The sequence below is a fragment of the Microtus oregoni genome, unplaced genomic scaffold (assembly GCF_018167655.1).
Source record: "Microtus oregoni isolate MIOR12 unplaced genomic scaffold, Mior012 000007F_ref0000211, whole genome shotgun sequence".
Classification (NCBI taxonomy): domain Eukaryota; kingdom Metazoa; phylum Chordata; class Mammalia; order Rodentia; family Cricetidae; genus Microtus; species Microtus oregoni.
Window position 1 is genome coordinate 31,739,197 of NW_024543066.1, and position 12,873 is coordinate 31,752,069.

The window sequence follows — 12,873 nt, forward strand, 5'->3', positions numbered from 1 at the left end:
TATATTCTATGTATATATAACGATACAGATACCTTTAAAAATTTTTAATTACATTTGGGACTAGAGAAATAGCCCAGTGGTTAAAAGCACCTGTTGCTTTTCCAGAGGACCTAAATAGGATTCTCAGACCCCACAGCAAGTGGCTTCACTAGCACCTGTAACTCCAGCTTTGACATCCGCACTTGTGTGCACACACCCACATGCAGGCATTTCTCTACACACAGAACTAATAAAAAGAAATCGTTAAAACATTTAATTACATTTATTTGTTTGTTTATGTATGTATCTATTTGTATGTGCGCTGGGGTGTGGGTGCCCAGAAGACAAGCAGAAGGAGTGTTCTCCTTCCACCAGGTGAGTGCTCTAGACAGAACACAGGCTGTCAGGCTGCATCATCATCTCAGCAGCGCCAAACACGTGTGTATCAAACGAAAATAATCCATTGCATTTTGATTTAGTCAGCCAAAGCCTATGCAATTTACCTACTTATTTTCCTTTTATTTTTGCCCCTCCTCTGTTTCTGAATTTTTGTTTTGTCAACTAGGATCGTTTTCACTGTGTCTGCCAAATGTCCCTTAAATAGATTTTGTTAGTATGCGCTGGCTTAGAAATACCTTGCTTTTGTTGAGAGATGTTTTTGTTGGTTGGCTCTGTTTTTAAGATTCTTCAGTTTTTATTTGCATGTTTATATGTCTGCTGTGTGTGTGCAGATGGCTGTGAAGGCTAGAAGAGGTGGTAGAGCTCTTGGGGCTGGAGATATCTGCAGACGATAATGGTGGACGACGCATGCTCAGTCCTCTGTAAGGGTAACAAGCTCTCGTAACATCTAAGCCATCTCTCCAGCCCCTGAGAAATTATTGTTCTATCTTTGGCTTTAAGAACAACCTTGTGGGAGGCGGTGATCTGAAATTCTAGGAAAGTTATTTATTTCAAATTCTTCAGTGATTTTTTTTACACTGTTGTCTGCCTCACATCATTTATGTTAAGAAACACACAATCAAAACTAGCTGCTCATTAGAAATTATAGCTTTCCCCACCCCTATATGATTTTATTTCTTACGTTTCTACTTGTGATTGCCCCTTTTGACTTATATTCTTGAATTTTGACTTTTATATCTTTCATCAGAACAAGCTGGCCTCAAACTCACAGAGATCGGCCTGCCTTTGCCTCTCGGGTATTGGAATTAAAGACGTTCGCCATCACTGCCTGGCATAATAGCTTTCATCAGACCCAGAAAAACATGAGCCACGTTGTCTTCCCCCACGTTATTGATCTATTTTCTACTTTCTAATATGAAAACTCTAATTACTCACAAGTGATATTTTCATTTTGTCTTAGATAACTCTACTTTGTCCTGATCAGTCCTTACCAGTTTTACCAGTTTTTCCTTCTACTGTATGGAATTTGCTATTAATTTCCATTTATTCTGTTACTCTCTCTCTCTCTCTCTCTCTCTCTCTCTCTCTCTGTGTGTGTGTGTGTGTGTGTGTGTGTGTCTACTCCTAAAGTTTTCACTTGATCATTGTTTATATCATTCAATTTTTGCTAACACACACTTTATCTCTTTCTTGGTTTTAGATCCTTAATTATTTTAACTTTGAGATTTTCAACTCCAGCAATGCCACTGGCCACTCTTTCTAGAACTCGACAATACCACTTCATACTTCATTGTTCTATCTCTATCAGACAAAGAGTTCTCTTATTTCACAAGTAACACTGCTCTGATTCTCACCACTTGAAGCATCACCTAAATGCTGGTCTATCCTTAAAATTTACTTGAAAGTTAAAAAGTTTATACAAAATTATCTGAATGTTCTTTCCTAATTTTATAATGCCACTTTTGGGGACATTTTGGAATATCCCTAATAACAGGCTTTATGCTGGATACTGTGTGGCCCCTTCATCTAAATTTAGTATTCAAGGCAGTGCAATTTAGAATAAAAGCTTAATGGCACCTTGGAGTCCCTTTGGTGGCTCTCTTTGTGTTCAACAAGCACTGCTTGAATGAATAAATGTGTTCTTTGGTTAATTGGTTTGGAAATTCAGACAAAGGAACCAAACTCATATCCCTTCTGGTGAAGGGCTAATAGGAAATGGCAATTGGCTGAATTTAGGGATTAAGGAGAATGAAGAAGATAAGGAAAAGACAATTACTATACTCTATGGAGCAATTAATATATATCTTATAGTTTTCCGATATTAATTAATATCCATATTAATTATTTGAAGAAATCTTTTTAGATCCACCGCATGTAGACATTAAGAGTAAGATTAAGTTACTTACATGAAAGTATCAAAAGTTGACCTCAAACCCGGCTCTCTCTGATTCTACAGCTTATAGCCATGCATCTAAGATGCTAAGACACTAGACATAAGACTAAAGATGCTGTAGCCTTACTTACCTGTATTTTTATGTCACACACATATGGCAGAAATCATATTTGTTACTAGAGGTTTAATTGTCCTTTGGTGCTGTCTCTGCTGAAGAAAACATCTACTTTTTTACACAAATCTAACTGCTAATGAGTACACAATATAAAAGGTTATATGCAATTTGTGCTAAGGCTAGCTTCTTTATTTTCTAGGAATAAAGTTGAAAATGTAAATACCCACACTAATTGTGCATAGTTATATATGTGCATGCTCGGAAAAGAATGCTTTTCCTTCCCATAACAGATAAGTCAGGCATCCTTTCGTGCATCTAGCACCTAAATATATCAAGATTTCCAGGACTGGAGAAAAATATTCTTGCTTCTCCTTTGAATGACACCTCGGTGAGTGAATATTGTTGTACCCTTTGCCAAAAACAAAATTCTAAAAATTACCAAGGAAATCTTATTTTATATATACAACCCCAAAATCCCAAGGATTAGAGTGCAAAGGGCTGGAAAGAATTTAGCAGGATAAACAGACCAAAGTGAGCATTTCTTCTCTCACCAGCTGGGGTTCTGCAGTAGACTGCTCTTTGGCGACAGGCCACACAGAACCCTCTGGTTCTCACACCTTCTCCTAAGGCCTTTGCTTGTTTCTGCAGCTACTGCCATTTCTGGGGCTTCTTGCATCCACCACACACCACGCACCTCATCAACTCCACCGTGCACCTTATCAAATGAGGACTTGCTCGCTAGCTTTCCCTGTTACCTACCACACTCTCCTCTCCTACTCCAGCTGTCTCTGCACGTCAGTCCCCTTCCTCGCTCAGGTTTTACTCAAATGTGCTCTTTCTGTGAGGTCTCCTGGAAATCCTTCATATAAGAGAAACTAGCTATGCCCTGGCCCAGCCTGGGAAGCTCTGCCCCATTCCTGCTTATCTTCTTCTCTTGCACATGTCACTTTCTGACATCATACATATCATTCCCTTACTTCTGCAATACTCTCTGCCTTGTTCCTTGTTATATAAACTCTGTAAGGGTAGAACGTTCATTTTGCTCAGGTCTGGATCTCCAAGACGACAACAGAGCTTAGCACATGGTAGCACTCCATAAATATGCGTTGAAGTTCATGCTGAACATACATTAAGAAAATATTTGTGAGGATTTCAGATCTTCTGAGCCATTAGGAGGTAGCTGTTCACAAATCTAATCCTACAGAGCACTGGCCCATAGGAACACTGTCCTGTGTTGATTTAATCTAGAAGATCACGACGACACTTTGAGACTGGTTAGTCCAAAACATTGATAAAAGACTTGGAATTATCTTTCTTTAAAAGACCTTTCCCATCACTGTTTATGTTGGGATCGTGTAATGCTGTCTATTTTGCTAATAGCTGTTTCAAAATAAACAAGTGTAATTAAATAATTAAAAATATTTTTGAATTGGGATTTACTTGTGTGTGTTATATGTATCATGATATATGTAAAATTCTATAGCAGTTGAACATTTTCGGTGATTATTTGATGAAAAGAGATTCTATTTTCTCTTGCACCTCCAATTAAAACAGAAAGCCAAATGCTTCACCCTTGTAAATGAGCAAGGTATTAACTGAAGCCAGCTGCAAATTGTAAATGCCCCTGTTTTATCAAGAAGCCAGCTTGGGCCTGCATGTTCCTTGATATTGAATAGCATTTGATCTCTTTTGTCCATGCCCTCCAATTTTTTTATAGTACACAATCCTTCTTTATAGGGATTCCTTAAGCCCAACGATGCATTCAACATTCTCTGAGGAAAGCGCACACAGACATTCATGCTAGAAGGCCATTCTTTTTATACCGAATGTGATAACACAATCCAGAGTTGTGGATATTGGATTCACTATAAAAAGTATCCACAATGATGATAAAGTCATTTAGGTGAGGGCCAATATGAAACCATTGATAAATCGGACAACAGTATTAAAGACCATGGTATCACCTTAAATATGCACCAAGCAGAAGCTAGAACAGGAGACTCAATTTGGCTTAGAGGACAGTCATGCTTGCAAGCATCCAGGGAGTTATTTTAGAACTGTAAGACACACAACTCAGTAGCATAGATATGAAGGAGTGACAACATCTGGAGATAAAGGGAGAATACTGACAATATTTGCAGACACTTGTCCCAGAACAACCATCAGGGCTCTGGCTGATCCACCGCTACTATATCCCAAATCTGGCTCCTAGAAATAACTCCTAAATCTAAAGGTAAGTAGAGCAGGCTCTATAGCCTTTGACATTCTTTTACCAAGTTATCTGCTTTAAATATTTGGCTCTTATGTTGGCACCTATGTCGATTGTCTTATTATAATGTTCATAAATCTTCCTTTCATTCTTGAAAGTTGTCCATGTTTGGAAAAAAAGTAACTATCTGACCACCATCTTTAAACCCTCTATGTACAACCAAGTGAAAAGCGTCTTTGTCACAGAAGCAGAATCATCTCAGAATTTTTTTTTTTTACTGCAGACCACACCATTGGAATGACACAATGAGAGACACAGAAATCTGTACACTAGACAGACTTTGATCATTAAAAAAAACCACTTGTTTTGCTTATAAATAATCTCAAAATTATATTTCCATATAAACTACTTCAAAAAAACCCACCAATTTTTACTTTACCTTGTTTATATGAAGCCTGCTGGGATCTTAATGTTAAAATATACATACTGAATACTAATTGTTCATAACTGGCTTATTTTCATCTTTTCTTAAAATAAACTCAGCCTCTCAAACATTCTGGGATCATTAAATAAATGAAGACATGTTAGGAAAATGATCTATTTCCCCCCAATGGTTGCACTAAACATCTAGGAGATCTGGGTTTTGTGTAGGGCAGGACCACTACAAGAACAGTAACGAAGGTGCCGGGCTGTCTGGAAGCTGAGCTCTTCAGGACCCAACCAAGTACTAAAATGTACCTCAATAGAATTTTGCCAAGTCTTATGCAATCAACTTTATTTTTAAAAAATCCCTAAATACTGGATTAGTATGTTATTTTAAAGTTGATTTATTTCTCTAAGACCATAAAACATCTATAAAACACAAAGCTTAATTTTCTTTTTCATTTCTGTATATCTGCAAGAGTCTCTGTGCTGATAATTACGATTCATGAGCAGCAAAAAGGTTCATTGCTTAAGATCTTTTTCTGGAATCCTCTTCCACTTCTTCCACCGTCTCCTTCTCCTACTTTCATTTGTCCAGCGTGATTAGAAAAAAGAATCATTTGGGGCTATTGGCACTCCAGTTGAAGTTCAGGGACCATGAAGAGCTATTAATAGCCTTCCTTCTGTGGGAAAAACAATCTGGTTCCTTTGCAGCCCTCACTCCTTCAGTCTGGTTAATATTGGAGAAGTTCATGAGATTCCAGCTCAACCTTCCTCCCCTGAAACCTACCCACTTCAAATGTGATAATAAATCTCTCAGAATGGCTCTGTACCTACCCTTGGTACTCTAATGCAAATTGTAACACCTGACATATCTATTGTTTTAGATATTGTATCCTCTATTCATTTTTCTGAAGGCTGGAAAAATTTTAAAATAGCTTTTAATTTAATTTTTAATCAAATAATTAAAATGTTCTCAGATGAATGGATAAAGAAAATGTGACACATTTTTCACAGTGGAATATTACCTAGCTGTTAAAAATGAAATTATGAAATTTTTATGTAATTGGATAGAACTAGAAAAAAATTATGGTGAGTAACGTAATACATATCCAGAAAGAAGACAAATAGAGTATGCATTCACCCACAAGTGGATATCAGCTATTAAATCTTTGATAAGCAGTCTGCGTATCAAAAGAAGTTAGGTATAAAGTAAGGACTAGAGAGGAAACCTGAAACTCTAGGAAACCCTAGGAAGGAGAAATAGAATAGAAAGGTATGGATGGATTGGGGTTCGGTGGGATGGGAGGATGAAATGCGGAGGAGGAAGAAAAAGCGATGAGAGAAAGAGTACAGAAAGGGGCAGCTAAAACTAAGGGTCATTTGGAGGATCATATAGAAACCTAATACAGTAGAGGCTTCCTAAATTATGCACTTATATGAAGAAGATCTAAATGTTATAACTGCAGAGACAGACCCCAACTAAGTATCTCTCATCACCAAATGAAGCCTCCGGTTTGAGTGATAGGCTACCTGTCATTGTATTGTTGGCCAAAGGGGCCCATGGGAATCCCCAAACATTCCAGCTTATATCCAATACTATTGGTTGCTCTCCACAAATTGATGGCAAGGCCCTATTGCTGAAGACAATACCTACACAGCTAATTGAACATGAAGAAGTTGAACTGGTGCCTACCTAGAACTTTCAACATTACTGTCTAGAGTTCATGGTGCTGGAAAATACTCTGTGTGCTACCAGAGAATAAAGTAATCACCATCTTAGCTACAAACCCTGTGGTCTACACTGGTGATCTGCAGGTCAGATGCACGAGTGCAGTAGTGACACAAAGCTTATAGGAGTAACCAACCACTATCTGGTTGGATTTAAGTTCCATTCCATGAGATAGAATTCACCCAGGGTAGAAAAGAACCTGAGACTAGGCAGTCCAGGGATCTAGGAGAAAACCAGTTATTACTATTCTGCTAAAGGAGATCAGCAATAAAATGACTCCTAATGGCATTCTTCTAGACTCAGATCAATGCCTTGCTCAGTCATGATTAAAGAAGCTTCTTCCTGCAGTAGATGGGAACAAATACAGAGACCCACAGATGAACAATGTACAGAGAGTAGAGACCTTGAAACACCCAATCCTAAATGGATTGTCTCTATCGAGTCTCTTCATTCTTGTCCTTGGGAACTTTGAAGAAGGGGAGATAGAAAGATTTTAGAGACAACGGGGATAGAAGACTGCAAGGAAATGAGGCCTCCTAGACACAACAAGACTGAGGCACATAGAAACTCACAGGGACTAATGCTGATTGGCCAGTAGGAAGGCAGGAAATATAGGTGGCGTGGCCAGACTAGGAGAATTCTGGGAAGAGGAAAGGCTCAGTCTGCAGTCACCAGGCAAATGCAGAGGAAACAAGATAAAAATGCTGCACAGAGAAAAGGTCCAAGTCATGTGGCTAAACATAGATAAGAATTACGGGTTAATTTAAGTTGTAAAAGCTAGTTAATAATAAGCCTGAGCTAATAGGCCAATTAGTTTATAATTAATATAAGCCTCTGTCTGTTTGTTGGGACTGAACGACTATGGGACTAGGCAGGACAGAAGCTTCAGTCTACAGTCAAGGGTCTCTACAGGCTTGTTATACAAGAGTACTAATGTTCACAAGGGCTCCACTATCATGTCCTGATAACTGCTCAAAGGTCCAAACTTCTTGGACCATCTCTCTAAAGGGTTAGAATTTCAGCATGAAGTGGGCAGGTCACACACATTCCAACTGTAATTTTCTGCTTTGGCTGGGAGCAGACTCCTGAAGCAGTCCACATCTCTAGGGCTGGGGTGATGACAATACAGCAGAAGCAGTTTAACGGTGACCACACTGAGATGGGATGGCAATGAGGGGACCTGCTAGGCAGTTAGTGAGACAAAGCCTTTGAAAAATAATGTGCTTAGGAAATTTCAGTGTGGCTATCGGAAACACTAAAGCTTATGTTGAGGTTTCAAGAATGAAACAAACATGGGCCTGGTGTAGCAGTGCAGACATTTAATTCCAGCACTAGCAGGTGAATGTCTATGAGTTCCAGCACAGTTATGGATACATAATAGGATGACCCTTTCTCAAACAATGACAGCAACAACAACAAAGCTGGAAGTGGGGTGTGTAAATACAACAGATCTATGTAGAAAAAGAAAAAAAAGAGCTGTGGTTTTTGGCTAACACTTGAAGTGACTTAGAACGTGTATAGAGTAATTAAGTCTCATAATTTTTCACTTGTTGCATGACCACTCCTGATTACTTGGAAGGGGTTCTATAAACATATTATATTTCAGATAGGTAAAAAACAGGCTTGTGGTAACATTATTTGACAGCAAGAATATTTTTGAATATTGGAAAGACAGGGAATTCTGTCATCCGTGATGGAGAGCAGAGTCTAGCAGAATTTTCTTACTTTGTCTTCATACCTTAGCTGAGTATTCAGCTGGGAAATGCCCTTTACCCAGTTTGCTGTCTGGTAACTCTCGTTCTTTATTGGAAATAGTTAAAGCACATTGCAGCAGGGCATCTGAGTAAATAAAATAACACTAGCTCCATTTAACACCATCCCCAGTTTTGCATTCCTTGAGATGATTTGCTGGCTCAGGGTGTAGCTCTGTTTGTGGTATTCTTACCTAGAATATGGAACCCTGGCTCCAGTGCCTATCACTACAGGAAACAGATTTTGGTGGCACCTGATGGTGATCTGGCTCTAAAGTGGGAATAATAGCACCAGAAATCCAAGGTCATCATGGCCTACACAGTTTGAAGCCAGCCTGAGCTACATGAGATGTAAAATCAATTTATTCTTAGGCAGGACTGCTTTGCTGACTTTATGTATTTTCTTTTTTGTAACATTTAGTGAGGAACGGGCTGTAAGTTTGTCAGGGCTTGTGGGCCTCTGCTTCTCCAGAATGCCTGCTGATCCAACCCCCTGATGGTTGTAGCACTGACAAAGTTCCAAGAGGATCTAATGGAAGCTGCTGAAGAGAAGGTCCTATATCCTAGTGAAGTGACACCTGGCTGTGGAATGAGACAGGCTTGTGAGAAAATCCTCACTCTGCCTGTGATTTGTTCACAGCCCAGGGCCTGCACTGTCTGAGTAGGACAATGGAGCCACTTCACATTCTAAAGAACCAAGTATAGAAAGGACTTAGCATCATGAACAATACTTGATGAACTCTCTAGAAACACATTTTGATTTAATGATTTTTATTGATCAAGCTAAGTAAGTTCTGAATGAAAAATAAATGCCCACTGCAATGAATTTTCAGGGAACATAATCACAATATTGTGGACATAAACCTAGCTAATAAATTAGCAGTATTGTGCCAATACTGAGATATTATTAAAATTATTTTGTAGGTGGGATAAGCTGCTTAAGAATGTTCATGAATAACAACAAAGTTCAAATAGAGAGTATTTTATCCTTTAAGAGTTGTAACATAGGAAGAAGTCGGGCTGTGTGGAGAATGCCAGCGTTGGGAGGTAGAGGTATAACTCAGCTTTGTGAATTGGAGATCACCATGGTCCTCAGAGTGAGTTCCAGAACAGCTAAGGCTATGCAGAGAAACTCTGACTCAAAAAACAAAAGATAAACAAACAAAAGAGTAATAAGAAATCAAATGGTATTATATACTAATTTTAATAGTGGAAATTAATTTTGAATTAGGAAAAAGTAAAGATTACATACAATCCTGTTTTAAACCAGGGCAGTCCTGTCTTGATGTATTGCTGTCCACATAATCCCTATACTCTAGAGGCTTTTTTTTTTTAAGGTAAGAATACTTTGCCCAGTGATTTTATCAGTGGGGTAATGTAATTCCCTCAACTAGAAGGGAAAAAATGAGCCTATCATTTTTTCATATATTCAATCCATAATTGTCATCATTAAAAATTGTATGTCCTTGGTTATTTGGCCTCTTCCAGACATACAGGTGTAGAAATATGTGAGAAGCCGGGCAGAGGAACACAGATTGTCACTGAAGCAGCACCCTACACCGTGCTGTACAGAGGGAGGGGAAGGTTTGTATATGTGGAGGGTGGCAGGAAGGGAGTCATGCTAACCGTGACACCTAAATAATCCCTGACTGATTGGCAGAATTTCAGTGGCTCTCCCACGTTTTAGCAGGAGTCGGCAGGGTGAGTGAGCATTAGACACGCTCTGCTTGTGGTTCCAAGTCACCGAATCTGATTCTGATTGAGGGAACAGGTAGGAGTAGATTGGGGTGGTAGAGTTTACTCCCTTGAATTCCAGGGGAAAGGATTTAAATCTGCAGGAAACAAGAAACCTCACGTTCTCATCACAAGAGACATGTGCTCTCACCCTTTGTTGGTGTTGTTGGCAAGCATTTATTGGTGACATGATGAGTTTACAACTTCACAAATTGAGAAGTCCAATGCCCGCCCCAGAAGTAAGATTGTGCAATGATTTGGAAGTGTAGTTATTCAGATCGGCAAAAAGATGATGGTATTTCATCTACTATAATTTTAAGAACTTCACAAGAGAAGATGGTCTTCTCTGATGTGTCTTCATCTCTTAGATCTCCTTTGCCTGTGATGCTTTGCATGTTCTCTTAATGTTGTAATTAAACATGTGAGTGTGTGTTCTTACCAAATGGCAAACACCAAGGAGCAGGGCTACATTAAACCTGCTTCTGGATTTACAATCCATTTGAAATATATGTTAAATGATCTGATGGCTTGATAGATAACCCATTTCCTAATGAATTCACTAGATCCAGTTTAAATGAACCAAGTTACATATGAATTTATATCCAAAATGCTCTTAATTGATTTTTTTTTTTGAGACAGTGTTTCTCTATAGTTTTGGAGCTTGCCCTGGATCTAGCTCTTGTAGACCAGGCTGGCCTCGAACTCACAGAGATCCGCCTGCCCCTGGCTCCCGAGTGCTGGGATTAAAGGCGTGCGCTACCACCGCCCGGCTTATTTGATTTTTTTGAAAAGTACTGACAAGGCCAGTTTCTTGATTCCCATAAGACCACAGCTTTATCAACATGCCTGAGCAGAACAACACACACTGTTGTGCTTTTTTATTATAGCAGAGTTGCATGTGCACTGTAGAAACTTTATATGCTACAGATAAGCAAAAGAAGGAAAATCCCTATAATCCTACCCTCAAAATAGCCAGAGTTACTGTTTTATAGGAATTTACAATGCAATTGACACCTGCCCCACCCTGCTTTATTATTTTTTTCATTTGAAATGCATGTGGCTAAGTTGTCCTTTAGCAAGACTGAGCTATTCTATACTTCTCGAGTTGTGGAGCATGCTCTTTGCTTCTACCAACATCACTCACAATTACCAATATTTAATCCTGGCAAAATAGGTGAAAGAAAGAATTTTAAAAAATGAATGTGTATTTCTTCTAAAGCTAACGAGGTTAAATATTTCATCATGAGTTTATGGCATATATATATTTCTGGGTAATTTGTCTCTTGGGGATTTCCCCCCCTGGTGACTAATTTTCCTACCCGGGCATGTCACTCTGTCGCTCTTAAATTGTTTTTGAGAACTTAGCGCATGTTGCTAAACTGTCTCCATGACTCGGCCAGTCACTTGTGTTTTATCATATTTCCTTTCAGTGTCACTGATCCTAGGAAGAGGGACGAAGAAACCAGGAGAAAGATGCAGCTGTGCTCCCTCCCCCATCGCTTGTAAACCGAGTCCACGTCATGAGCTATAGATTCTTCCAGGAAAGGAAGCAAAGAGAAAGGCGAACCGCGGAATATTAATTTCTGTGTGACAAGAATTTTTCAGGAACAGTGGCAAAACAAGACTTTAAAATCACCAGACGCCTAGCCTGCTTTGGATGATTTGTGAGAATTTAGAGTTGATATGAATAAAAATGGCGTAATGTAACACTGGTTTAGAAAGGAGTATAATGGGAAGGGCATTTGAACAACGACAAGTCAGATTTGGCAATTACAGCTAACAGTGAGTTCTGTTCATCCACTATGGGTGCATTGAAGTATTTCCATGGGACATGCATGGAAGTCATGTATGCCTGTGCCCTGAAAAGTCAATGAAGAATGAACACTTTCATGTTTTGGTAACTAAGAAATTAGCTGGAGGCAATGCTGGAATTCTTTCTTCTAGGAAGAAATGGAAACTGTGAAGGAGAAAAGTAAAAGAAACAACAAAGGAGAAAAGAAGCGGCCTGGCTGGGAGTACAGATGCAGAAAATCCGGGAAACTGAAAGATAGATGTCCAGACTGGAACCTTAACAGAAACACATTGGATACATTTAATCTGCCCAAAGTATCAAGATAGGTTGCAATGTGTCTAGTTTATGTAAGCAGAGCATATAAAAATATGAAGATTTAAGATACTTCAAAAGAAACTTGTCTCTCATGGGTCACAAATAGTGAACTGTGTCTTCTATGAGGCATACATGTTGAAAGTAGGTTGTGATTTTTAAATCTTAAAGATTTGAGGAGAGAGAGAGGGAGGAAGGGAGAGGGGGGGGAGAGAGAGATAGGAGGGAGAGAGAGAGGAGAGAGAGAAAGGCTGGATGTGACAAGTTCTATAGCTTGCTGTGGGAATTTAGTCATTTTAAATTCCTCGGCTATTTTCAGAGACGTCCCCCTCTCCCAGCAGCAGCTTCAGAGTCAAGGGGACCATTTAGAGTTGTATTTGACTTCGATAAATAAAAGGTGTTTGGTTTAATTGTCTTTCTACCTAAGGTCACTTTAAAAGTCAACAAAAAAACTTGATAAAACCTCAAAACTTATGGACAAAATTGATTGGGATCATAGAACCAGTCTAGATTCAAACCATTTCCTGGAGGGA